At 35.6% G+C, this 25,619-nt stretch overlaps 1 protein-coding gene across 1 annotated transcript in view; it reads right to left on the bottom strand.

Annotated features, from left to right (window-relative positions):
* Positions 1–17,133, bottom strand: part of LOC109102771 (A-kinase anchor protein SPHKAP) — a 117,807-nt gene extending 100,674 nt beyond the window's left edge. Inside the window, exon 1 of the mRNA XM_042743486.1 lies at positions 16,789–17,133. The gene's annotated coding sequence lies outside the window, so the exon portion shown is untranslated. The remainder of the gene's footprint in view (positions 1–16,788) is intronic.
* Between the last annotated feature and the right edge of the window lie 8,486 nt (positions 17,134–25,619).

The raw sequence follows: 25,619 nt of genomic DNA, 5'->3' as shown, positions 1-25,619 counted from the left end.
AGTAGAGGTGGACTGAGCCAATGTCACATTTTTTACATTTCTGAAAGCCAATTTCTGTATAAACTAGGGGTGTAACAATCCATTGATATGGATTGATACATGGATTAAATGTCTAATGATACGATGCCACACGTAAAATAACGATATCTGTAGTATAAATGGGCACCTTATTTTGACACTGTCCACATGTTCACCAATGTCCGTCTATGCATTACCGCCAACGCGTGCATTCTTGTTCAAACTCGCATGTCGGGACGATAAGACGTAAAAGACGCTGGGGATAGCTGACGGAATTGTCTCATGCTCGTGAAAAGTTTTCAGCGCGCAGTGACACGCGCACACATTCAAAGTGCACGCATACAGACAGCCAAAATTACACCAACAGGGCCTTGGCGAATGTCGTGGAAAAGTTTTTTATTTCAGTAATTCAACTCAAATTGTGAAACTCGTGTATTAAATAAATTCAATGTACACAGACTGAAGTAGTTTAAGTCTTTGGTTCTTTTAATTGTGATGATTTTGACTCACATTTAACAAAAACCCAACAAATCACTATCTCAACAAATTAGAATACTTCATAAGACCAATAAATAAAAAAAACATTTTTAGTGAATTGTTGGCATTCTGGAAAGTATGCTTATTTACTGTACATGTACTCAACATGGACTCCTTTTCCTTTGATTACTGCCTCAGTTCGGCGTGGCATGGAGGTGATCAGTTTGTGGCACTGCTGAGGTGGTGTGGAAGCCCAGGTTTCTTTGACAGTGGCCTTCAGTTCATCTGCATTTGTTTTTCTCTTGTTTCTCATTTTCCTCTTGACAATACCCCACAGATTCTCTCTGGGGTTCAGGTCTGGTGAGTTTGCTGGCCAGTCAAGCACACCAACACCATGGTCATTTAACCAACTTTTGGTGCTTTTGGCAGTGTGGCCAGGTGCCAAATCCTGCTGAAAAATGAAATCAGCATCTTCATATCATATTCATATCATATCTGACCTTGACACTGTGATTTACAGTCTATGGGACAGCCACAGGCCTCACGGTTTTCATACAAATATCTTAAATTGTGTTCCGAAGATGAACGGTGCTTTTAAAGGTTTGGAACGACAGGGGGGTAAGTGATTAATGACAAAATTTTCATTTTGCCATCAATAAAAACCTCAAGATAAATGTTCATGTTATATGTTTTGGTTGCATTTTGAGTTAATAAAAATGTAGATGGTTGTTTAAAATTGATATATAATATAATAATATCAGTCGATTTTCTCCTGTATCGAAATTGTATCTTAGAATCCTTTGAAGTATGGCTTTGGGTCATTTTGTAGTTACTAAAGACATCATTTTGCAGTTACTTAAATATACTTTACCTTGTTTTCTCAAATGAAACTGCAATATGCAAAACAATTCACACTCCCAAGCATCGTTAGAAAAGATTGTCTTGTAGCTTATGAAACATTTATCATATCCAGTAAAGCAATCTATCTTTAGCCTAACTTGAAGTGAATCTGAAATCAAGAGAAAGTTTATGTGAAAGTCGATCTGGATAAGACTTGTAATGGCATTTCAGCAAAAAACAAATTTCAGAGATATTAGTTGGGAAAGCATTGAAGGTCAGTCCTATAACACTACACCAACTATGATTCTCTTGGCAATAAAATAAGTGATTTTGAGTGTTTGAACCAATTATGAAGACATTTTAAAATCATGACACAAAATTTATATGTTAATAAAAATATGGATAAAACAGTCATTAGAGCACTAATAATCTAAGCTGAACATCCCTGTGAGTCGTGACTCCACACTGACATTCATGAAGGCCTGTTCGATTTTACTGTTTACTGTCACCTCAGAATTGATTTCATTCTGTTATAAATGTTCTTGTCAATCAAATATCAAGTGAGTCACGTCCCTAAAGTGCATGTGCGCTTCTACTAATTGACAAAATTGAGTCTGTAATTATGAATCTAATACAACTCCAAATTTACAATTAGACAAATTAATGAAATTTCCATATTTAACAGTGTATAAACAAAAATTCATCAGACCATCAAAAACAATTTCAAATTTGTAAAAGCGTAAATGTGCTCAGAGCCTAGATTCGTTTGCATTAGGACTTCGTGAAACAATTTAAAGAAATTCATTGTGACAAAATGAATAAATAAAATGAAACCGATACATTTTCCACAGTCTAGAAACTGAGAAAACAAAATGCAGCCTGATTATCAGGAGAGCAGAAGTTATGTAGGCAGTGCTGAATAAAAGAAAAATAAGTCAAACACATTTTCTGCTCTGCTGGCCAAAACACCAATCAGTCAGAGGGATGGTGAAATACTATGAGATATGAAAATACCAACTATACTGAAATTAAAATAGATTTACAGCATATTCCATCCAGCTGAGAACACTTTTTTATTTACACTTCTCATTTTTCACATATCAGATCTTCTTATTTCCTCCTCCTATTTCAAATCAAAATTTAACTTTCTCATAAATGAATACTTGATGTGGCCTGATGTGAAATGTTATTTCTGGATTTTAAAATTCCTCGGTAGTATTGTTTTTTTGACAGCCATTCCACTGAAGAGTCACTAAGGAGAGTTTTTGGGGTTAAAGGTCAGCTGATGTCCGATGTCTGAATATCTGACAGAGACACCAAGATGAAAGTGTGTGCACATGCATAAGAGATTTTAAAAGTGTGTGTCCCTTAAGAATACAGAATGGCTAATGGACAACAACACACACTTTTAAGAGTATGGCAGGAGTGTCATTAAAAACTTTCTGTGACAAACACACACAAGAAGTTGTTTCCTACAAGAGAAGGATGGATGGACAGACAAATAAATACTAAACAAGGCTATCACACTGGCACCAATATATAAAAAAAAAAAATCCCATTGATAATGAACTATTCCTATAAATATTATTTTTAACAGTTTTGCGGCATCTTTAAATAAATGTACAAGTTGTATGTAGTGTAAAGTAAAATATAAAGTGTAAAAATATAAATGCATCTAAAAATACATCAAAATATGTCTTTAGTATTATGTAAATGTATGAAATTGTGCTCTATATGCCTGTGGAAGGAAAGGGAACATGAATTTACACTGAATGGACAAAATAAAACTCAAACCCATAGAGGGGACTCTGCTGCCTCATTTCAGACAGCCACCAACACACACACACACACACACACACACACACACACACACACAGTTTGAAGCTGCTCTGTAAGAGCTAATCCCAGTGAAATAGGGAAATAAAAGGCCAATTTTCTCTTCATTCAGCCTGTTGTGACAAGCAGTAATTTCTCTTCTGCTTTCTGCTTCTACTATAACAGTGAAGAAAGAAAAAGGAGAGAGAGATGGAGCATGAAAGAAACAACTCACCTGATATTTGTCAATAAAAAACCTGATTTTTGAATGTGTGCACATGTGATAAATACACAGCACGCAAAAGATAAACTGAACACAACCTGAAGAAATGAAGACTGATGTTTAATCTATAATAAAGCCCATTTTGCATAAAGATACTGTAATACAAGTTTATTGAATCAAATGATAATTATTTACCTTAAATTCTCATGGTTCAGTCCTATGCCAGTGCAAATACTGCAGCATCCGGCTAAACTGGTTTGGGGTAGTTAATGTTGAATAAAATACGATTTTGTGCTGAAATACTGCATGTTAAAGAAGTGCAAGTGTTTTGTGAATTCAAACAGCCCTGCTGGTATTGTAAATGATAGATAAACAGAGACAGAATAAGGACAATAGAGTTCAGTAAAGAAAAGGACATACACAAATAAATCACATGATAGACACTGTGCCACAGGCGATGAAGGGACGTTTAACAAAAAAAAAAAGTTGAAATGCTGAAGGACAAAACCTTAAAAAAATGGATGACCAACGTGAAAAAGAGTCTCCACAGAAGGACTAAACAAGCCAAGTATCAAGTGATGACATATAAAGTTTACACAAACCCTTCATCAAATCAGTCAATCTATGAATTACCTTAAAATAGGCAGCTACTTAAATTCTCATATAAAACACTCAAATTTTGCTAAAAGGAAATACCAATCAGAGAAAACAGAATGGGTTATTGAAGATTCTCAAAATAATTGGAATAACCTTTATAAATAACAGTATTCCCCAGTTTTATTCAATTTACTCTGCATTTTACTAGAAAGTCCCAATGGCTGTCTGTAGTCAACACAGATCAGAAATGTTATTCCAGAGCAAAAAAATAAAAAAATAAAATAATAATAATAAATTCTAAAATCACCAACATAAGGATGACCTACAGAAATGAATGTGAAAAACGTGTGACACAAGTACCATTTCCAGTGTTATCACATTTAAGGCCTTTAATGTTCATGAAGGCATAGAAGATGCCGTGCTATAGACATTCACAGACACGCAGTCTCTAAAAATACAGTTCTCGAGGTTCAAGGTGGAGAGATGAGAAGGCAGTAGGTACTGCAGATGATCTGATATTGAAATAATATATATGTACACACACATTTCCAATATGCTTTTAAAGATTTTCAATTCTGAAATTCGTGATGGCTGTACTTACACATCTCATTACCCCTGGATGTAGTTTGTTGTATAATTGCGGGAAGAATAGGAAAAGAAAAGAGGAAAGCGAGACAGGTGTGTGAGAGAGACTGAGACAGAGATGGTAATGGTGATGGTCTCAGTCAATCAGTGAGACTCAATTACTTAATAATGTCTCATTATTGAGCCCTGATTAACCCTCATCCATCTCCTGATATCACTGCAAGGACACGCAGAGGGCGAGAGGCTTTCATTCCCTCTTCCTGCTTTTTAGCCCGCAATTACTCCTTCATTTCACTTTCTGGTTTCAGTCATCTCATTCCATCCATCAATCTTTTCCTGCATTCATTCATCTCACTTGTCAGTATGTCATTTTAGATCTAAGAAGGTCGGCCTGCAGGAAAGTGAAAATCACAAATAAGATCCCTTTAATATCTCGGGTGTTTCTTCAGTGCAAATTAAGAATTGAACAGCTTCTCAGAACTCAACCATGTCTCAAAAAAATTACATTTCTGTATGAAATTTTCTCAAGAAATTCTTCCAAAACCAAATGATCTGTGCTATGAATATTATACAAACATACTAAATCACAACATTTGTCATATTTGTGTATACTTTATTATATCCCTTAAGAAACTTTAGTTTCAAATTTGTAGTATTTTAGATTAGAGACTAAATATAAAAAGTCAGAATTGTGAGATATAAAGCAATTCTGACTTTATAACTTGCAATTGTGAGTTTATATCATGCAATTCTGAGAAAAAAAAAGTCAGAATTGTGAGCTAAAAAGTTGCAATTACCTTGTTTTATTTTATATTTAGTGGCGGAAAACGGGCTTCCATAGTTTTAAGTGTTGTTATTTTTAACAAACCATATTAGAGATGCATTATCAGATTTAAGTTGAACTGTGGTGCACGTGTGCGCCGAACCGTGGGTGGAGAATGGTACGGTTCGATTTTTAAACCATCAAACCCCTAGTATAAATGTGTCACCTCTGAGCAGTAACATTTTGCAACCTTGTTTTCTTCTGAGTGTGAAAGTGCTTGAACTGGCCTGCTTGCGTTTGGATCAATGGAAACCAAGCATGAAAGTCAACACTTGACCACAGTGACTCTCTCGGCTTATCGCTGTGCTCCCGAGGCAACGTCGGTATCCATAGTGACACTGATATCTGCATCGCCAGTCGACGTCTGATCTATAACATCACTCTCGACAGATACTTTTCTAATTAAATGCCATTGATTGGATCTCACTTCTCCACCTGTCTCGTTTAACTTCCCTATCTCTCACTCACACAAACATAAACAAAGAGTGAGAGAAAGCCAAATAATGAAAGTTTCCACATAAACACAAAAACCCCTATGCTATCGTAATGAAGATCTAGGCACTCAATTACTTATACATCTTGTATCAAAAAAATCTACCAAAGCATCTGATTGGCCTTCTATGGGCCACAAGTACAGTATAATTTCATCAAAGACAGCAGGATGTGCACTGATAAGACTTTGAACACCACCACCTGCTGTATTGACTCTGCACTACTTTCTTGAAGTACAAAAGATGGAGTGACACCAAAGAGCGTCTGGTGATCCGTTTCAGCGAGATCCTGCTTGAATAATGAATTTCTTTTTAGATGTACAGAGCCGAAATCTTCTCTGACAGGTAAAAGAGCATTCTCACATCTCATGCTGGTAAAACCAGAGAAAAGCTAGCTGTCGATCACTCAACCAGTGACATTTTAGATGCCCTTACGTTTCCTCCAAAAACATGAAATACACTCTGTGCTAAACACACACACACACACACACACACACACACACACACACACACACACACACACACACACACACACACACACACACACACACACACACACACACACACACAGTGGTTTGAGGCCATTTGAGGTGAACTGTATGGAAACTGAAATTGCTGTGGCCTGTGTCACTCTGTTGGACTCTACTGCTGAATATTAATGAGCGTATGCTAACTACCATCCTTTCACTTAATAACACAAACACTGAAATAGCTCGGCTACGAAAAGGCAATAAATGGTAAAGAACATTTAAATTTAACACACACACACACACACACACACACACACACACACACACACACACACACACATATATATATATATATATATATGTAACATATATATATATATATATATTTCTATATATATATATATATATATATACTGATAACAAGATGGTATGCTTTTCTATTTCACCTTTTTTTCAGTGTCTTTCAGTGTTTTTATCAGATAAGCACACTGTATGAGAATGTGAAAATAGAGCAACAGGATGAAGTTATGAGGAACATATGCTGTGCATTGGATGGCCCACTTCTCTTAAACTTCACTTTCTGCTCCATAAATTCCCAATTCAAAGTTTATGAGCTTTTAATGTCTTTCACGCCAGCTGATTCCACTGCATCGCACAGTTTTTTGCTCTCGTTCTTATTTCTGCGTATTTGTTAGCTCATTCAGCTTTCTTTTTCTATCAGCCATTCACTATGCATGTGTGTTTAAATGTAATCATTTTTACATAAAAGTGGTTCTTAAACTTTTGTTTTGAAGTGACAAATTATACTCATTTATATATTCAGGTGTTCATGATTTAAAGTAAAAAAAATAAATAAATAATAATAAAAAAACCTTATTAGACTGTACATTTCTGCAGCGTTTCTACATTGATCTGCCAATGGCTGTATCCAAAATCAGCCACTTCCGCACTATACAGTAGGTGAAGTTTGCAGATGACCTACTCTTTCTGGGGAGATTGTGAAGTGTGCATTCGATGGGGTTCCACAGATGGCAGGACACATGACAATGACTATGTTTACATGGACATCAGTAATCTAATCATTTACCTTATTCTAAATATGTTCTAAAAAACTCTGCCCCAGTACGAGCTGTGTCAATTAAAGGGTTAGTTCACCCAAAAATTAAAGTTATGTCATTAATGACTCACCCTCATGTCGTTCCAAACCCGTAAGACCTTCGTTCATCTTCGGAACACAGTTTAAGATATTTTAGATTTAGTCCGAGAGCTTTCTGACCCTCCATTGAGAATGTAAGTACGGTATACTGTCCACGTCCAGAAAGGTAATAAAAACATCATCAAAGTAGTCCATGTGACATCAGAAGGTCAGTTAGAATTTGTTGAAGCATCGAAAATACATTTTGGTCCAAAAATAACAAAAATTACGACTTTATTCAGCATTTTCTTCTCTTCACTGACTTTAGTAAGCGCGTTCACAACAGACCCGGAAGAGAAGAAAATGCTGAATAAAGTCGTAATTTTTTTTATTGTATAAATGTATATTCGATGCTTCAACAAATTCTAACGGACCCTCTGATGTCACATGGACTACTTTGATGATGTTTTTATTACCTTTCTGGACGTGGACAGTATACCGTACATACATTCTCAATGGAGGGACAGAAAGCTCACGGACTAAATCTAAAATATCTTAAACTGTGATGAACGAAGGTCTTACGGGTTTGGAACGACATGAGGGTGTGTCATTAATGACATAATTGTAATTTTTGGCTGAACAAACCCTTTAAGCTTTTCATTAATCTGTTTGTTTGATGAAGAAAGATTAAATGTAGTCGCAATAAATGTGTTAAAAATCTGTACAACTGCAGCAGCGGAGGACTGTTATTCTGCTGCTTGAAAACTGCGGAAGAACTGATGATGGCACAGTTTGATCTTCGGCTGACCAATCAGCAGAAAGGGGCATTTAATTCCCACCCAACTGTAAAAATCTAATATTCAAACTGTTTATTAATTTTTCTACTCCTGAACGAAAAACTAAAATTTAAGCTAAATTCTTGTTTTTCAAAAAAAAAAAAAATCAGAAAAGGAGCTGTTTTTTTTTTTTTTTCATTTTTCTACTTTCAATATTAAATCAAAAAAACGAATGAACGAATGATACACAGATTCATCTGCTTTCACTTTATGGAAAAGAGCAGGATAAACATTCTTTAAAACATCTCATTTTGTGTTTTACAAAAGAGAAACTTCGGATTGAAGCAACATGCATGATGACAGAATTTTCTTCTTTTTTTGAGTCAGCTATTTCTTTAAATGTTACTTTCATTGGTGCAACATAATGTAAGATTGAGGCAGTCTAATTACATAATATTTTTTGACTTGTATTAACATCTAAATTGAATGTTTTTATTCATGAAGCACATTTTGTGGGTTACAAGACAAAAATGCTTTACCTTGTACTTTATTCTAGACAGATAAGTGGAGCTCTATTCACACACCAGAACAGAGCATGAGAGAGAGAGAGAGTTGCAGCTTATCATAACCAAAACATATACATGTTTAATTTCAGTCTCTCTCTATCTTTCCTGCTGTGAATTGCTCTACATGAATCAGCGAGGCTAAACAGGAGCCATTCTTGTTCTCCAAACCCATGAAATTGAGCTGTGAGTATGTGTGTGTGTTTCTGTATTGAAAGAAGGATTAAACCAAGATGATTTTTACTGAATGTGTGTGCAAATGCAGCCAGACCCTGGATACCATATGCTGTGTGTGCATCGTGAATCCAGTCACTTGAAAAACTGGGGTTTTTACCCCAAAATATGTTATTTATTATTTTTAAAATGGGCATGTAGGCAAAATAAGCAATGCATGACGATGATAAAAAAGAGAAATAGTTTGTGTCTCTCTTCCATGTGATTGCTAAGTAGTTGAAAATGATATTGTGAACATTGTGAGGCATTGGCTTTAACTGACTCTGGCTTATGGGATGAACATACAAATCTACTTTCTCATACGTCGCAGCAGGTTTACACGCTCAATCCTATTATAACTGGAAAGAGTGAATTAATTATTCTGACATGCTGACATCACTGCATCCCTTCTGAATGCATAGTGTAGAGCAGCCAGACTTGGGAGCATCAAATAAAGTCTGGTCTAGTGTGCAGTGTTTATTTACTGTTTTGAGTACCATAAAAACTAACCAAGATCTGCCCACTTTGTCTGACTGATGTGTAACGTAACCAGTTTGTTTAGTTTTATGCTGTTGAGTTGTGGATTATATTATATTATACAACAGGGCTGTTGAATGCTTCAGTTTGATTGGCTGACAAACGTTCTACGGTGTGCAATTATTTTCAGGGAAATGCACTAAAGTAGTTTCAGGCAAGTTTTGACCGCAATACATGTCTATCGATTTCAGTTATTTCAAGGTCCTTACGACCTAAAATAGCAGAAGAAGCAAAACCCACAATGACACTGACCAAGATAATAAATATATGACAAAATGACACATTAATTCCATGTTTTTTTTTTTGTTTTTTTTTGATGTACGGAAAGCACATACTCTTTTTCTCCCGCTCTCTCTCCCTTACAAATGCGCACACATACAGTACGGACACTCTCGCTCACACAGAAAAATACATGCACACAGAAACATGTTGTCAGTGGTGCTCTGACGATATTATCAGTGAAATAGTTTAGCAACTTAAAAGCTACATATCATTTCTCACTAGTGAGGTAAGACTGCATATTGATGCTGGAAATTCAAATTTAAATATCTTTAAAATATACTATAATAGAGAAGTTATTTTAAATTGTAATAATATTACACAATATTACTGCTTTTACTGTATTTTAAATAAAATAAAATAATGCAGCCCTGGTGAGCATAAGAGTCTTTCAAAAACATGAAAAACCTTACTGACTTCAAACTTTTGACTGTTAGTGTATATAAAAAGAAGATAAAATATGTATAATAAAAGAAAAGAATATAATAGAATAGTATAGAAGAGAATAGAATAGAAAAAAAAAAAATATGTATCAGATGTTTCCGGCAAACTACTACAAACCTGTGCACTCAAAAAAAAAAAAAAAAAAAAAAACTGTATAAATCTCAGCCAATCAGGTTAAAGCTTGCCAAACTGAGAAGTGCTTGCCATTCCAGCGTGCAGCTTGCATCAGATGTTCAGTGAAGGGACTGTGGGCGGTGTGCTGTGATGCTGTCTGAGACTGAGACTGCTTGTCCCCTGTAGTTCATTGCTGCCCTTTTATGGCACAACTGACCTGGAATCAGGTGGTTCTTTGGCTATTAGGGGACACAGAAAAGCCAGCAGGCCAGAAAACAGAGGTAAGGACCTCAAAGAGGGGTGAGCACCCCTGTTTCTTGATTGGACGCAGTGGAGCATGAAGACATGCTCTGAGCAGGAAATTAAAGAGAAGAGGAGGACAAACCTAGAGCTCCATTTATCACTTTATCAAATGAAATGTATCTTTATAGTTTTTAGTCTGAACAGGCTGATAGCTCTCAGTCTTTTTCAATGCTATAATTTTATTTCATACTTTATTTAACAGTTTTCTCTAATAATTTACAGAGACTAAATTAATTAGAACAGAAATTGGGAGCTCAGTTGCCAGAGTTCCTGGTGCTGTCAAAGTAAAAGTTATTTGCTTCCAACACATTGGCCAAACAGAAATATAACTGACTAATACAGATGAATAAAAAAAAAAAAAAAAAAAAATCAGCCTTGATATTTCTTTGATTTTTGAAAAAAGTAAAATGTGAAAAAACATTCATTCTGGCCTTTTTTAAAAAAAAGTAAAATGTGAAAAAACATTCTGGCCTTTTTTAAAAAGCTAAAAAAAAAAAAAAAATTATGGTAGGTGATAAGTGCAGCTAAAAAAAAAAAAAAAATTACATAGATAGATTTATGAGGAAAAATAAAAATAAAAATCTAGTCGTTATTCACTGTAGCTCTCATTTACTGTTGCTTTCAAACCTAATTTGCCTACGCAGCCATTCAAATATGATGGCTTTATAAACATCATGTCTGACACAACAAATTAAAAAAGGCAACACACTTAAATGGTGAATGCAAATGAGTGTTAAAAGCTACAGTGGAGAGTGGGACTTTTTATGACTTACATTTCAGTCATTTAAGTGTAAACCACTTTTGTGAGACTATTATGCTGCTTTTTTGCCATTTTGGAGCTTGACAGTGTCAGTCCCCTTTTAGTCCCCTAGATTTAGACACAGTTAATTCAGGTTGTTTTATCTGCAGAGGACACAATGAAGAAGAGGAGAGGGATGAGAGAGGAGAGAAACAGCGGATGAAGAGTAGAGGCGCTAACTGATAAAAGAGGAAGAGACAGAGGATAGTTGGACTGGATGGGCCTTCTGTCCACAGATGATAAGACGCCTCTACGGCTCTGCGACCACAGGCCATGAGACTGAACACAGGCCTCTCTCTCGTTCTATTGAACACATGCACACTAATCCAGTAGCTCATGACTTCCACTCGCTCCACTCAGTGACTGTGTTCACTCCTATCTCTGCTCACAGTCCACAGGAAAATTTGATACACACAATACTGGTCAAAAGTTTGGAATAATTAAGATTTTTTGTTTATGTTCACCAAGGGTGCATTAATTTATTTGATAGAAAGAAATAACAGTAAAACTGTAATTTTGTGAAATACTACTACAATTTAATATAACCATTTTCTATGTTAATGTATTTTAAAATATAATTTATTCCTGTGATCAAAAGCTGAATTTTCAACATCATTACTCCAGTCTTCAGTGTCACATGATCCTTCAGAAATCATTCTAATGTGCAGATTTTTAAACACACACACACAAAAAAAATCTTAATTATTCCAAACTTTGTAAAATAAAATTCTTTTAACATTTACTCACCCTCATGACTTTCCAATCCCTTATGACTATCTTTGATCCACTGGTAATGCAAAACAGGGAAATACTGACTCAGAATGATCCATTTTACAAGACAATAAAGACACACACACACACACACACACAAAAACAATCCAACTTGAAAACAGAGAGTGGGAGGAAAAAACTCTTTTTGTTAGAGAAAATTATTGGCGTGGGGGATCTTTTGGCCTTTCTGATTGGTCGATTGTTTCAACCCTCTGAGCGTGCTCAGTAATTATCTTGTCTAACTGCCTCACAGTACCATGGTGACCCCAAACCCCACAATGCAGCGTCGCCATCACGACACCCGGCAGGAGAAGCACCTCCTGGCACAGGCACGCAAACTGACTTGCTTGGCACGGCAGGCTTTTGCCCTTTAAATCTGCCCACATATTTTACAGCACATTTTGTGTTTAGCAGTGCAATATTAATGAGGGTTATTTCTGAACCTTACGTCCGTGAAATGGCCATTTGGAAGAGCGAATGCACACAAACTAAACGTAAGAGAAAAGCAAGCCTTTGGAGAAACAGATTCTATTAGAATAAGCCAATAGTGGGGCTTGAGATGTGTAGTTAAAAGCAGAAATCATAGCCTGCTCCCCTCTCCAGATAACAGGATTATCCTCTCTGTGCTCACAAACACTCTGTCTGTCTCTTTCAGATGGCATACACACAAATACAGATTTAATATAACAAAAACACATAATGGTTTTGGAGTAAGTGGATTTTTTCTGAGTGGTTTCCCTTGACCGGGGCTCTGTCCTCAAGTGCCAAATGGTAGAAACAACCATACTTTTAAATTTTTTGAGCAGTGCTTGCCCAATCTGCCATCATGATGCTAGAGTGACGTGGATGGTTGACAGGGTGGAGTTATATGGTTGCTAGGTTGTACTGATGCACCGTTATTTCAGCAACCAAAAATTTCAGCCAAAAACAAAAATAAAAAAAATGTTTTTGCTAAAAATTTGGGATTGCAGAAATGACCAAAAATGGTTTTGTAGGGGTGAATTCATTGGCTGAAACATCTGGGTTGACAATATTTACTTTTCAGACTAAAAATAAAAACTGATTTATTTATTTTTTTGCATTTTGACCATTCTTTTACACTACAACAGCAACAGAAATTGATTTCTGAAAGATCATGCATCACTGAAGACTGGAGTAATGATGCTTCACTTGACAGGAATAAATTGCATTCTGAAATCTATTAAAATAGAAAACAGCTATTTTAATTGTAATAATGTTTCACAATATTACTGCTTTAACTATTTTTTATCAAATAAATGCAGCCTTGCTGAGTGCAAGAGATTTCTTTCAATTATTCCAAAATGTGAATGAAAATTCTTTTAACATTTATTCACCCTCATGACTTTTCAAACCCTTATGACTATCTTTATTCCACTGGTAATGCAAAACAGGAAAATACTGACTCAGAATGACCCATTTTACAAGACTATAAAGACATACACAGAAATGACCAAAAATGGTTTTGTAGGGGTGTATTCATTGGCTGAAACATCTGGGATGACAATATTTACTTTTCAGACTAAAAATAAAAACCGTTTTTTTTATTTATTTATTTTTTTGGCATTTGGCATTTGGCCATTCTTTTACACAACAAAAGCATTTTGAAAGCCTGAAAATGCAAACTTTTGAAGACAGATTTTAAAATGCATGTCTTTGAAAATCATCCCATTATTTTCTGTGTAAACTATACGAAAACTCAAATTTGTGAAAACAGTTACATCATGTACATACTGGCCTGGCACGCGTAATACAGCGTTGTTAGTCATTTTGGCCGATCCGTACGAACTTCCAAACAAAGATCGTTTTGACAGCATTGCTGTCTGTACACAAAACTTTTCAAAAACAAAGAAATAATTTGTCCATGATTTGTCCCATTATCCACACTTGGGGTTGTTTGCACTTGAGCACTTGTCTACTTAAAGTGCATGTAGAACTTTTTATAACCCAAACACAGATTATTACTTTATTTACGCATTTTGTACATTTAGTACATTGCACTTTAAAATAAATATACATTTATGTTCAGCAGTACTTCAAATTTAGTAAAAACAAAGCATTTGCAAATGTTTTACAAAATGCACACACTCATCTCTGTACCAATACAATGTGTAACACTTCACGTTTTACACAAATTATATATTATATCTATGTAAGTGGAGATTTGAATTTTACACAGGTTGGATACACACTGTAATTAAGCTGTAAATGCAAACTGGCTTAAAAATAAAAAATAAAATCATGCTTATGTCCAGTCTAGATTTGAATCAGTCCTTTTTTTCAATGCAAGTATATGGGATTTTTTCAACTGTGTTAAAACAACAACAACAACAACAAATATATAAAGATACTCCTATTGCTTCGACAAGTAATTGCACACCTCTACTCAACCAGCTACATGATTTTAGGCATCAAAAAAAAAAAAAAAGAAGATATTTCCGTAACACTTTACAATACGGTCCCACTGGTTAACATTATATGCATTACATTATACTTAAACATGAGCAATACATTTTTTACAGTATTTACTCATCTTTGATTAATGTTAGTTAATAAAAATACAGCTGTTAGTTCATGTTAACTCAGGTCCATAACATTTTGATTTTAATGATGCATTAATTAACTTTGATTAATAAATGTTTTAGACATTCATTGTTAGTTAAAATCAATGTAACATAAGTTTACCAATGGAACTTTATTTTAAAGCACTTTTATCTACTACTCCTTTTTCCTCCTCTTATTACTGGACCGTCACGACAGGGAGACTCTGGAGATACTGAACTAGATCCAGCGGGTGTTTGTGTGTTTGTATGGATACTATAGTTTGGAGTGATGACAGCAGAGAAAAGCACATGTTCTCCTGGAATACACTGTATCCGTTATCCATCTCGCAATACTTCCAACACAAAGAAATGTAATAATCTTTACCTTTATAAACCTACAATAACAATTGAACCCCAAAATTAGATTTTCTCCTTTTCCGTCTTCTCTTCTTCTTTTTCCATTTCTGTTTGACCTTTATTTTGCTCTCAATTATATCCAGATTTTTCGCTATGTTGCACTTCCCTTTGTTCGATCTCTCATTCATTCACTGAGCATCATCTGAACTCAACACTCTCATCCACACACACACACACACACACACACACACACACACACACACACACACACACACACACAAAATGACAAAAATGTCTGAACCCAGAGGGGGAAAACTGCATTGCTGGAAGGCCTGTGCTGCTCAGGAGACTGCAATAATTAAGTTCTGAGTTACACTTCATTTCAGCAACTTAGATATTTGTCCTAAAAATACACCTACTGTACAATAACAATAGAGCATTTATAGATATACTCAAGTTTATCTCATCACAACATGAATGATATAAATTAGTGCAGAATATAATGTGGATGTGAATGTAATGTTCCTTCCTCCTGATATCAATATAAGCAGGTTTGAGAGAAAGCATATATGAAGAATTAGTATTTGCTCCATTGCCAGATGAGTCAGTTAGGTCAGTATAAGGCTAATCCTGTTAGCCCTGGAGTTAGCATTAGCGCTCAGACCTGTTCTTGAATAGGTATATAATGTAATTTTCAAATATAATTTGAAAGTAACAAAGCTGTATTTTCAGCATCATTACTCCAGTCTTTAGTGTCACATGATCCTTCAGAAATCATTCTAATATGCTGATTTGCTGCTCGACACATTTATTATCATTATTATTATTAATATTGAACACAGCTGTACTGCTTAATATTCTTGTGGAAACAATGATACACTTTTCAGGATAAATTTAAGAAAATGTCAAATTTAATTTCAAATGTAAAAAAAAAAGCATTTAATTGAAATGTAAATATTTTTGTCACTTTTGCTTAATTTAAAGCATTGTTAATAATAGTGTTAATGTCTTTCAAGAAACGAATCTCACACAAATCACATTCACACAGGTCTACATCTCTAAATACTTTTTTGGGACCAAAGTACAATGGCAATGGCAATTTTAAAAACAATTTGTGTGAGTGTACAAAGAAACACAAAATACAGGGAAATACAGGGCATGGCTGGTCAAAGAGCTTCAGTCCTTCTTAAAACAATGCAAAGCTTTTGTTCTGAAAACCATTATGTACCGAACACACACAAGCACACATACAGTAATTGTATCATCACGGCATCTGAAGGCCTTACAAATCTGAAATCAATAACTCCAGGAATCCAGTATTCCAGAGCAATGCCAACACAATACTTCAATCACTATATATATATATACACAGACCGACTCACACACACATTTGCATTCTCACACAAGATTCTCTTTTGACAAACCACCCCATAAAAATCTCTCAATACAACACAGAGACTGTAAATAAACACTCTCTCTCTCTCACACACACACACACACACACACACACACACACACACACACACACACACACACACACACACACACACACACACACCTAACAGCAGGTAATGAGCAGAACCAGACTGTCACTTACGTCAAACCGAACTCTCTCTCTCTCTCTTCAGCTCACTGGGACGAACGATTGTATTTTTCTCCAAGTCCTCCAGGATCATTTGCTTTCGTCTTCTCCTCCTCTCTCCTTCTTCTTCACTTTATCATTGTTTTTAAGCGGCGGTTGTGCTCTTACTGCAGTATGTTTGTGTTTATGTGCAGCATATAGTGTGTTAACTACGTCTCACGGCGGTACTGTTGACATAATTAATGTCTTTCTTAATTGTTATGCATGCAAATCATCAGTTTTTCTTGTCGTTGCTGCATGTGTTGTGCTTCGGTTACGATACGGTTATGTGTCATGCAGCTCTAATCCCTTTGAGGAGGTGAGAGAGCGGCTGCTTAGCAGCCAGGACCCTATAGGGAATAAAAGACAAATGTTTCAGCTCAACACACACACACACACACACACAGTGCAAATGATGCTGGCATACACTTCAACTTAATGCCATCCTATTATGCAATAAACATCAACTACATATTTAACCTCATCCTAAACACTCACCTTCCACACAGAAAAGAGCACTTACACTCACATAAACTTGTATAAGTGGATTAGACTGTCAAAGTAGGACACAGTTTGAAGCTCTTAGCTACAAGCGTCCTTGACACTGCCATCATTATGATCAGGCAAAACAAGCCCAAGACCTCCTAAGCCATCAATACGCTGGACAGCTCGCACATGCACGTCTTGACCCACTTAAACTGACTGATGATTTCTGGATGTCAAAGTCACCGAAGTGATATTAATAGCGAGCAAAGTGGAGCTTAAGCAAGTCAAAGATTAGAGCGTGAGGTCATGCGTTCATTTGTGACGGACTCCTTGTCCCATCTGGCAGCCTGAGTACATGTGCACGCACAAAGGTACGTCTGCTCTCGGCTTGGGATCTGATCAATAGCTTCCTCTCTGTTAGAATGAATTGTCAAGTATACAACGAGACAAACAAACCACCTGTTGTTCTCATTTTCTTTCACTCCCTTGGCTATCCATTCTATTTCACTTTAGAAGTAGTTTGTCTGAATGCCAAGCAGTAATACAATTCTCACTTTCACCCTGAAAAACCTGACATATGAAGTATTAATGCAAAAAGGTCTTTTTTTTAGACAATTAAAAATATATTTTAAAAAAGTTAATGTGCTTTATGTTTTGTATTATATTTAATACATTAGGCTTTTATGGATCATATGGTGGGGAGAATATATAAAAAAAAAAAAAACACCTCGAGTTTATTTAAAGGCCCAAATTGAGAAAAATATGCAATTTGGTGTTGCTGGTATTCATATGGACAAAAAGTAAGATGAAATTCTGATAATTAATGTAATCAACGAGATCTTAATAACAATAGGCTATAAGTATATAAATACCAGATGTCACTCTGTATCTTCCCAATAATTTCTTAGTAACATGTTTTAGGGTCAAAGCTCTGAAGTTTTAAAGCTTGCAATGCAATGCAATACAATGATAATTGGAAGATGAACAAATAAACACTTGATACACCAGTCTGAAATGTAAGGGATATAAGATTTGATCGTGTTGATAATTTAGAGGCTGTGCTGACATAAAGTATGCTTTAAATGGTGAAAGTTAACAAACACAACAAATACCAAATTTACAGCTAAAAATAAATGTTCCGTCATCACCATAATTGTAGATGGAACACAAAATGAGATAATTCAATGAAATGTGACTAATGATTTACAGTCACACAAGCTCTGGAACGACTTGAGGTTGACAATTTTCATTTTTGAGTGAAATATACCTTTAAATTTATTTTATTTCTTGCACAAAGCTACACACTAAAAAATACTGGGTTGTTTCAACGCAATTTTGGGTCAAATATGGACTAACCCCAACTTTTGGGTTAAAATTTTAACTGAAAAATTTAACCCAATGGTTGGGTTAGTCCATATTTGACCCAAAGATGGGTTGAAACAACCCAGTATTTTTCTTTAGAGTGTATAGAAAAAGTGAAGAAGACAAAACAGTCCATTATACGACTTGATATTTCGAAATAGTATTTGTTTTCATATTATTTTTATTTATTATAGCAATCATAAAGACACTGTTTTGTGTCACAAATAGTTTTACCATTCTCTGCATTTTGTTATTATTTAGCTATTTGCCTGTGGCGGCTAATGAATCCGAAATCTCGCACATTTACAGAAAATACAGCTACTTCAGTGTTGTTATATAAGATGGACAATGCAGCTGTTGTTTGGAGCTTGACAGATATTTTCACCATGAACTGTCGTTGTATGGAAAAATTCATTTTTGAGGGTATAAATTTATCATTTAATGTTTTTTTTTTCTTTAACGTTCCCTCAGAAATCAACGGACGTCAAAAAGTATTTTAATGTAACTTCATATTGCCTTTAAACATTCAAGCTGTTTTTTTTTTAAACATTCCAACTGGAATACTGCTCTGGAATACAACCAGGATTGAATCCTGGAGTGAAGTTATCCACATACACATCCGCACGTGTGACTAGCACATCCATAAATGCACAAACAAGCTTGTCATTTGTGGTTTTAAGGTTAATATTATTTATCAAGAGGTTTTTCTGCTCTGATCAATAAAAATCTTTATGAAAAGGTGCAGAGAAATGAAGAATGAATGATGGAGAAATGGAGAGAAACACTGGGGGATGGGGAGAAAAAGAGAAAACGCGACTTGACAGTAATTGAAAACATTCATTATTTTGCCTCAGCACCTGTCAAGGTTTGTTCATCCATCAGACGCACATTCACGCGTAAACACAAGACACTTGGAAAGGGGCAAGAAACCATATATTCGGTGTAAAAATACAGTATCTAAACCAGACCATCATTCAGCGGGAGTGGTGTCTTTTTTAGCTGGTTATCAGGCAGATAAAGGGGCTGATGGGAAGGATCTCATGTCCGTGGCTGAACGAAAAGACCTGTCCCTCCGCTAATGGCATCGTTCAGGTGTGAAATGAATCACCTGACCTTTCCAACACACACTCACAAATACAAACACACACCTCTCTATTAGTGTGAGTCAAGCTGTCTTTCAATCTCTACACAGCTGAATTTCTCCTGAAGGAAAACCAATCCCTATGGGAGGCCATTCATTTATCCGTTTAGTTTCTCTTTCCGTCAATCTATCTCCTCTTCATCCTAACATAACCTCTTCCTCTCTACAATCCATTCACAAGTTTCGACTGGGGGAAAAAAATGTCTGTCCTCAGTGTATTTTATCTCTCACAAGCAGACACTGGCCATTTGATCTATTTCAGTCCATTCTGAAATCCACAAGCCTTTCAGGATACATCGATCACTGAACCCTAAAGTCGTGGACGGCAATGATACAAAAAAGCAATAAACAGAAATGAGAAGAAAAGCAGAACTTTTTTTTCTGTGCCACTAGTGTTACCAAAAAAAAAAAAAAAAAAAAAAAAATTCAGCAAAAATAATAACAGAACGCAACAGTCCAGAAGTAAAAGTTCCATGTATTTTCAGTGATAAATTAAAAATCATTAAAGACAAACCTACCGTGAACTGCAAGGTTGTTCATCAATGGTTTATGCTTTTTTGAAGACATCAGCTCCCATTATTTATATGTATATATATTTAAATCAAGTTTAACAGCTGAAGTCTTGGTGCAAATCTATCTATCTATCGGTGTGTGTGTGTATAAACAATGTATTACACATTTTTAAGTACACAGACTTTATTTTTGTATTTTTGTCCAATTCTCAAATGCAGTTTTAAATACTTCTAATCAAAATTTTAAATGCTGTGATTGACCTTGTAGCTGGTTGGTTTGTTTTATTGCTTCAGCTCTTTAATGAAGACTTTTTAAAACCCTTATGGAGAAAAAATCTGGATAAAAACAATTCTTCTGGATCCAAGGCTGCTGAAAAAAAATAATAAAAAAATGGAGAGCACAGTAACACGGTCACAGTGTTACATTTTGGGGGCACTTACTAACTTACTAACAGCAGTCTTATCATATTAAACTAAGATGGGATACGGTATATTAGTGCCAAAATAAATTACACACTTCACCTTTAAAAATTACTGTACATCTGTGCACGTGTGTGTTTTGGTGGCTGTGATGCGGCATGAAGGATATATATAGCCGACCTCTCATAAAATACTTCTATTTTCCGCTCTCATGCTCATTACTGGAGGCATAGGTGTTTTCATCGTGGGCTGAAAGCGCTAAACAGCAAAAATGAAAATTCTGTCATCATTTACTCACCCTCATGTTCCAAAACCATATGGAATTCTTCCTTCAATGGGACACAAAAGGACAACTTCAGCAGAATGTGCAAGCTGCTCTTTTCCATAAAATGTATGTATTCACTATTTTTTCCCTTTACTGTAGCAAAGCAACTCCACTTCCATCAAACCTGACTCATCACAGTCAATCACGACTCTACAAAGGTACAACTTTTGAATAAAATATGTGACTTCTAGTGGTGTGTGACCATTTTCAGTTAATAACTAGAATTAATTTTTCACTGGTATGGTATGGTACCCTGGTATGTTTAAAAGAGCAGCAATACCATTTTGTATTAAATGAAACACATTAACACACGCACACACACAGTTCAGTGATGGACAGTCAGGTCAGTAAGATAAGAAGCAGTGCCTGGAGCCCGTCTGGTAGTTCTGAGAGCCAGACATACAAACACACAAACATTGTTAATCAAGTTCGGGAAAGTACCAAAGAAATTAAATTGCACCTGAGTGTTTCTGGGTTTCTGTTCTTGATCACTGTTCTTAAGTCAGTTTAAACAGTTGACTCCAAAGTCTGAGATCACTTCAGAATAAAAAAAGAGGATGAAATATTTCTGATTATGCAATATTTCAAGTTCACTAATCAAATAAGTAAACATGTGACTGACACTCAATAAGGTCCAATGCTTTCAATGCAGCACTAGATGCAGCTTTTTTAAAAAGTCATGTTTAGAACTGGTGGTGGAAACCAACAAAAATCAGAAGTGAGCACCTTTAAGTGCAGTGATGCCATATATTGACTACAAATCAATTAATTTTTTTTCCTTCTCCTCTATAGTATTGTCAAACCACTGTAATATCAACATATCATAAATTCGATTAAATAATCGGAAAGTGTCTTTTACAGTACCTTGTGCCATTCAGAGCTGCATGTTTAATTTCATAAAGACCAAAAAGTCAACGCTGGCAAACGACAGGATGCTTTTTTAAGGTAGGATTTTAAGGAGTTGTTAAAAATACATTTTATCCTGCTCTCTTTTTGCTCGCCGTGTTCGAAGTATGGCATCATTATTGTTTGTTTACAAAGTGAAAAACGACTTCGAACGATTCAACGCGTTCACGAACTGTTTGTAATTCAGAATGAATCGCGAACTGATTCGGGAAAATGATATATATTGGCTACTCTATTATGCTTAGATGGACTTTCCTCTAAAGAAAGCTGTGCACTTTAAAGATGTATGAGCCAGAACTGCCATTTTGTTGTTTACACTTTAATAGCTAATATAATTATATTATTATTAAGAAGATTGATTAAAAGTAGGATTTTGATGCTTAAATCTGAACAAATACTTGAAAATCAGAGGGAGAGAGAGAGAGAGAGAGAGAGAGAGAGAGAGAGAGAGAATCCCTGTTTCAATTTAGATAGCACTCTCCTCTCCTCTCCTCTCCTCTCCTCTCCTCTCCTCTCCTCTCCTCTCCTCTCCTGAAGTCCCGGTGATGGAGAACAACTCAGATGCAGTGGAGCTTTGAGAATCGATAACCTGGAGGGACAGAGGAAGTGCGGAGCACAGTGTGTATATGTGCTTTCATCCGCTCTCAGAGTAAAAGGTCACTGATGTCATCTGTAGGTGTGTGTCTATGTGTGAATAAGTCAGTGGTTGTGCGTGCATGATTCAGCAGATGTTTTTTCTGTCTCAGTGGGCTGTGAAGATCAGAGTCTGCCCTGTTAATCTGTCAACCAAAGACACATTTACTTTGGGTGCCTCTGTCTACAGCTTTACATTTAACCTCCGCAGCATGTTTGTCTGTGCTTGTTTTTTTGTTTTTTTTGGTGAATAGTGTGTAGGCAAGCATGACTTTTGCTACCGTCACCCTTAACCCAAAGTACTGAACTTGGTTCACAGACTGTGTTACACACATGAAAATACCTCAAAATGTGCTGCTTAATGAGGAGAAGTGTGTATTACTTTTCTAAGCAACTAACCACTAAATACACCATTGCAACCTTCTAGAATGGCTTTTTAATTCCGTGGCGGAAACCAAAAAAATAAATAGATACAATTGCTAGAGGTACAATCGAGAATCGCAAGAAAATAAGTCCGAATTTCAAAATGTTAACTCAGAATTGTGAGATCTAAACCCACAATTGAGAGAAAAGTCGGAACTGCAAGATTTAATTAAGAATTGCGAGATGTAACTTGCAATGGTGAGAAAATAAGTCAGACGTCTAACTTTTTTGTCAGATTTGCAAAAGAGAAAATTTCAAAATAGTACCTGTTTATTCTTATTCGATTGCAGAAAGAAAAAAAAAGTTAGATGTAAACTCATAATTGAGTGAAAATATATCAGAATTGTGAGATGTAAACTTGTAATTTCAATATAAATTTTCAGAGTTTATATATTTCATAAATCTGACCTTTTTTAGAATTGTGAGGAATTGATTTGATTTCTTTTCTGTCAGGTAAACAGGTTTTCATAGTCACCCTTACTGAGATCATGTGGAGTACAAACTAATTCAAACCACATACTAGTGCCAAAACACCACTCACATTTCCTTTAGATTTTTGTTTGTTTGTTTAGTTTTTAGACATGATTTTGCAACCTTTTTTTGTGAGTGTGTGTATCCCAGGTGGTTTATAATGAACTAAGGGTCTGTGAGATTAAAATGTCAGTGTGCTGTTGGGGAGTTGAGCTGTAATCACATAAAAAGGTCAACCGAGTGTTTCCAGTTTTGCACGCAGAAAGGAAAACAACAAGAAAAGTGTGTAACCTTAAGCCCACGCTAATACCAATGAACACAAAGGCTGCCATAACACAACTCTTTCAAGTGTTTACCAATCAGCTATTGCTTTAAGCCTCACTATTATGTCCACTAGTAATTTGATTCCACGTGAAAGGAAAAGGCCATTCATAGTGTCCTTGAAAAGAGACCTTCTATGCATCACATCACTGGAAGCATCCTATCAGGGTCACAGTTTAATTAGCCTTTTGTGTTTCCAACAGAAGCCTGCGCTAAAAAGCACAATCTGCAGGGATTAGACACGATAAAAGGCATGATTGCTTTTATATATATATATTTTTTCTAAATGACTTGGGATCCATTCACACAGAATGAGATTTTGCGATAATAAAAACATGAGACGCAGGGCAGTGTAATGAAAAAAACGCAAGGTGTTGACACGCATTTACAAAGCTAGAGCGTCGCGTTTTCATGCATGAGACGTTGCAAAAGACACAATGCAAAGGTCAAACATACTTGTCTAGCACAGGCTTACCTCTAGAAAAACTATGGAAAAGGAGAAAGCATTGGTATCGATCCCTCTTTCAGAAGCAGTCATGTGAAGTGATTTATATATATATATATATATATATATATATATATATATATATATATATATATATATATATATATATATATATATATATATATATAAATCAAATAGATAAATATAAAATATAACAAGTAAATAAATATTTACATATTTGTCATATACCATATTGCTAGAATTTTAGAAGTCTATAGTTTCTATCTATATAGGAATTTTTTAGGAGTCTCTAGAGAATCATGACATTTTAGTTTGCCGCACATTCAACAGAGATGACATCTAAAGAATATCAGAGCCTGTCTGTTGTTTTGGCCCTGTGTAATGAATGGGGTCACACATTTATCAAAAATATCTTCAGAAGCACACCTTACATCTGTGTTCTGCCCACCCATGTCATCTCTACACAGACTAAACACCTCGGATCTGAAGATAGCCTTCAAAGTCATAAATCAAAAACAAGAATCAAAGTCCACATCTCCTCTGATCTCAGGTACACACAATGGGAAAAATCAATACAAACCTAAAGTGTTTTTAAAGTGAGGCTGTTGGGTTCACATCAAAAGGTACATTAGAATCAGATGACTAGTCATTTGCACTTAAACCAAAAGATTGGGTGGTCAGTGGTACGCTTGATCATGTGACCAAGGTGTAAGGTCAGGTGGGCACCCATAGGCAAAATAAATAGCATATATTAGCATTGCATTATGAACTCAAGGTGAAGTGAGCTTAAGCACCTGAAGACAAATTTGTTTTGTTGGACTCTGAATCATATTCTTACCACATTATTATTTATGAGAAGTCTGTTCTAGTCAAGTGCAGTTCTCTATTTTCTTAGCAACACTGTCGCATTGTTTCTCATAGAAATGTATTAATGCATTTGAAATCAGAATTTGACATTCAAAACGGTGTTCCAAGGACTTGCAAGGACTTGCAATACTTGATTCAGATGGGGCAGGTAATACATATGTAAGGTGCTGGGGTCAGATGATGTGCAGACTTAATCCAAGCAAATGCGTTTGTAAACAATTAACAAACAAACATAAAAAAAACCACATGAAAAAAACATAACATTCTACACAGGTATGTTTTGACACTGGGATGCTGGTTTATGCTGGTCTTTGCTGGTTTATGCTGGTCATGTGCTGGCAAAGGACCAGCATTAACCAGCAAAAGGACCATCTTAAACCAGCCAAGGACCAGCATAAACCAGCATCCCACCGTCAAAACATACCTAACCAGTATATGCTGTTTTTTTGCAGAAGGGTTGTAAAATGTTTGTAC

The sequence above is a fragment of the Cyprinus carpio genome, chromosome B18, assembly GCF_018340385.1.
Source record: "Cyprinus carpio isolate SPL01 chromosome B18, ASM1834038v1, whole genome shotgun sequence".
Lineage (NCBI taxonomy): Eukaryota > Metazoa > Chordata > Actinopteri > Cypriniformes > Cyprinidae > Cyprinus > Cyprinus carpio.
The sequence above is the reverse complement of the archived record's forward strand: the minus strand, read 5'-3'. Positions and strand labels throughout refer to the sequence as shown.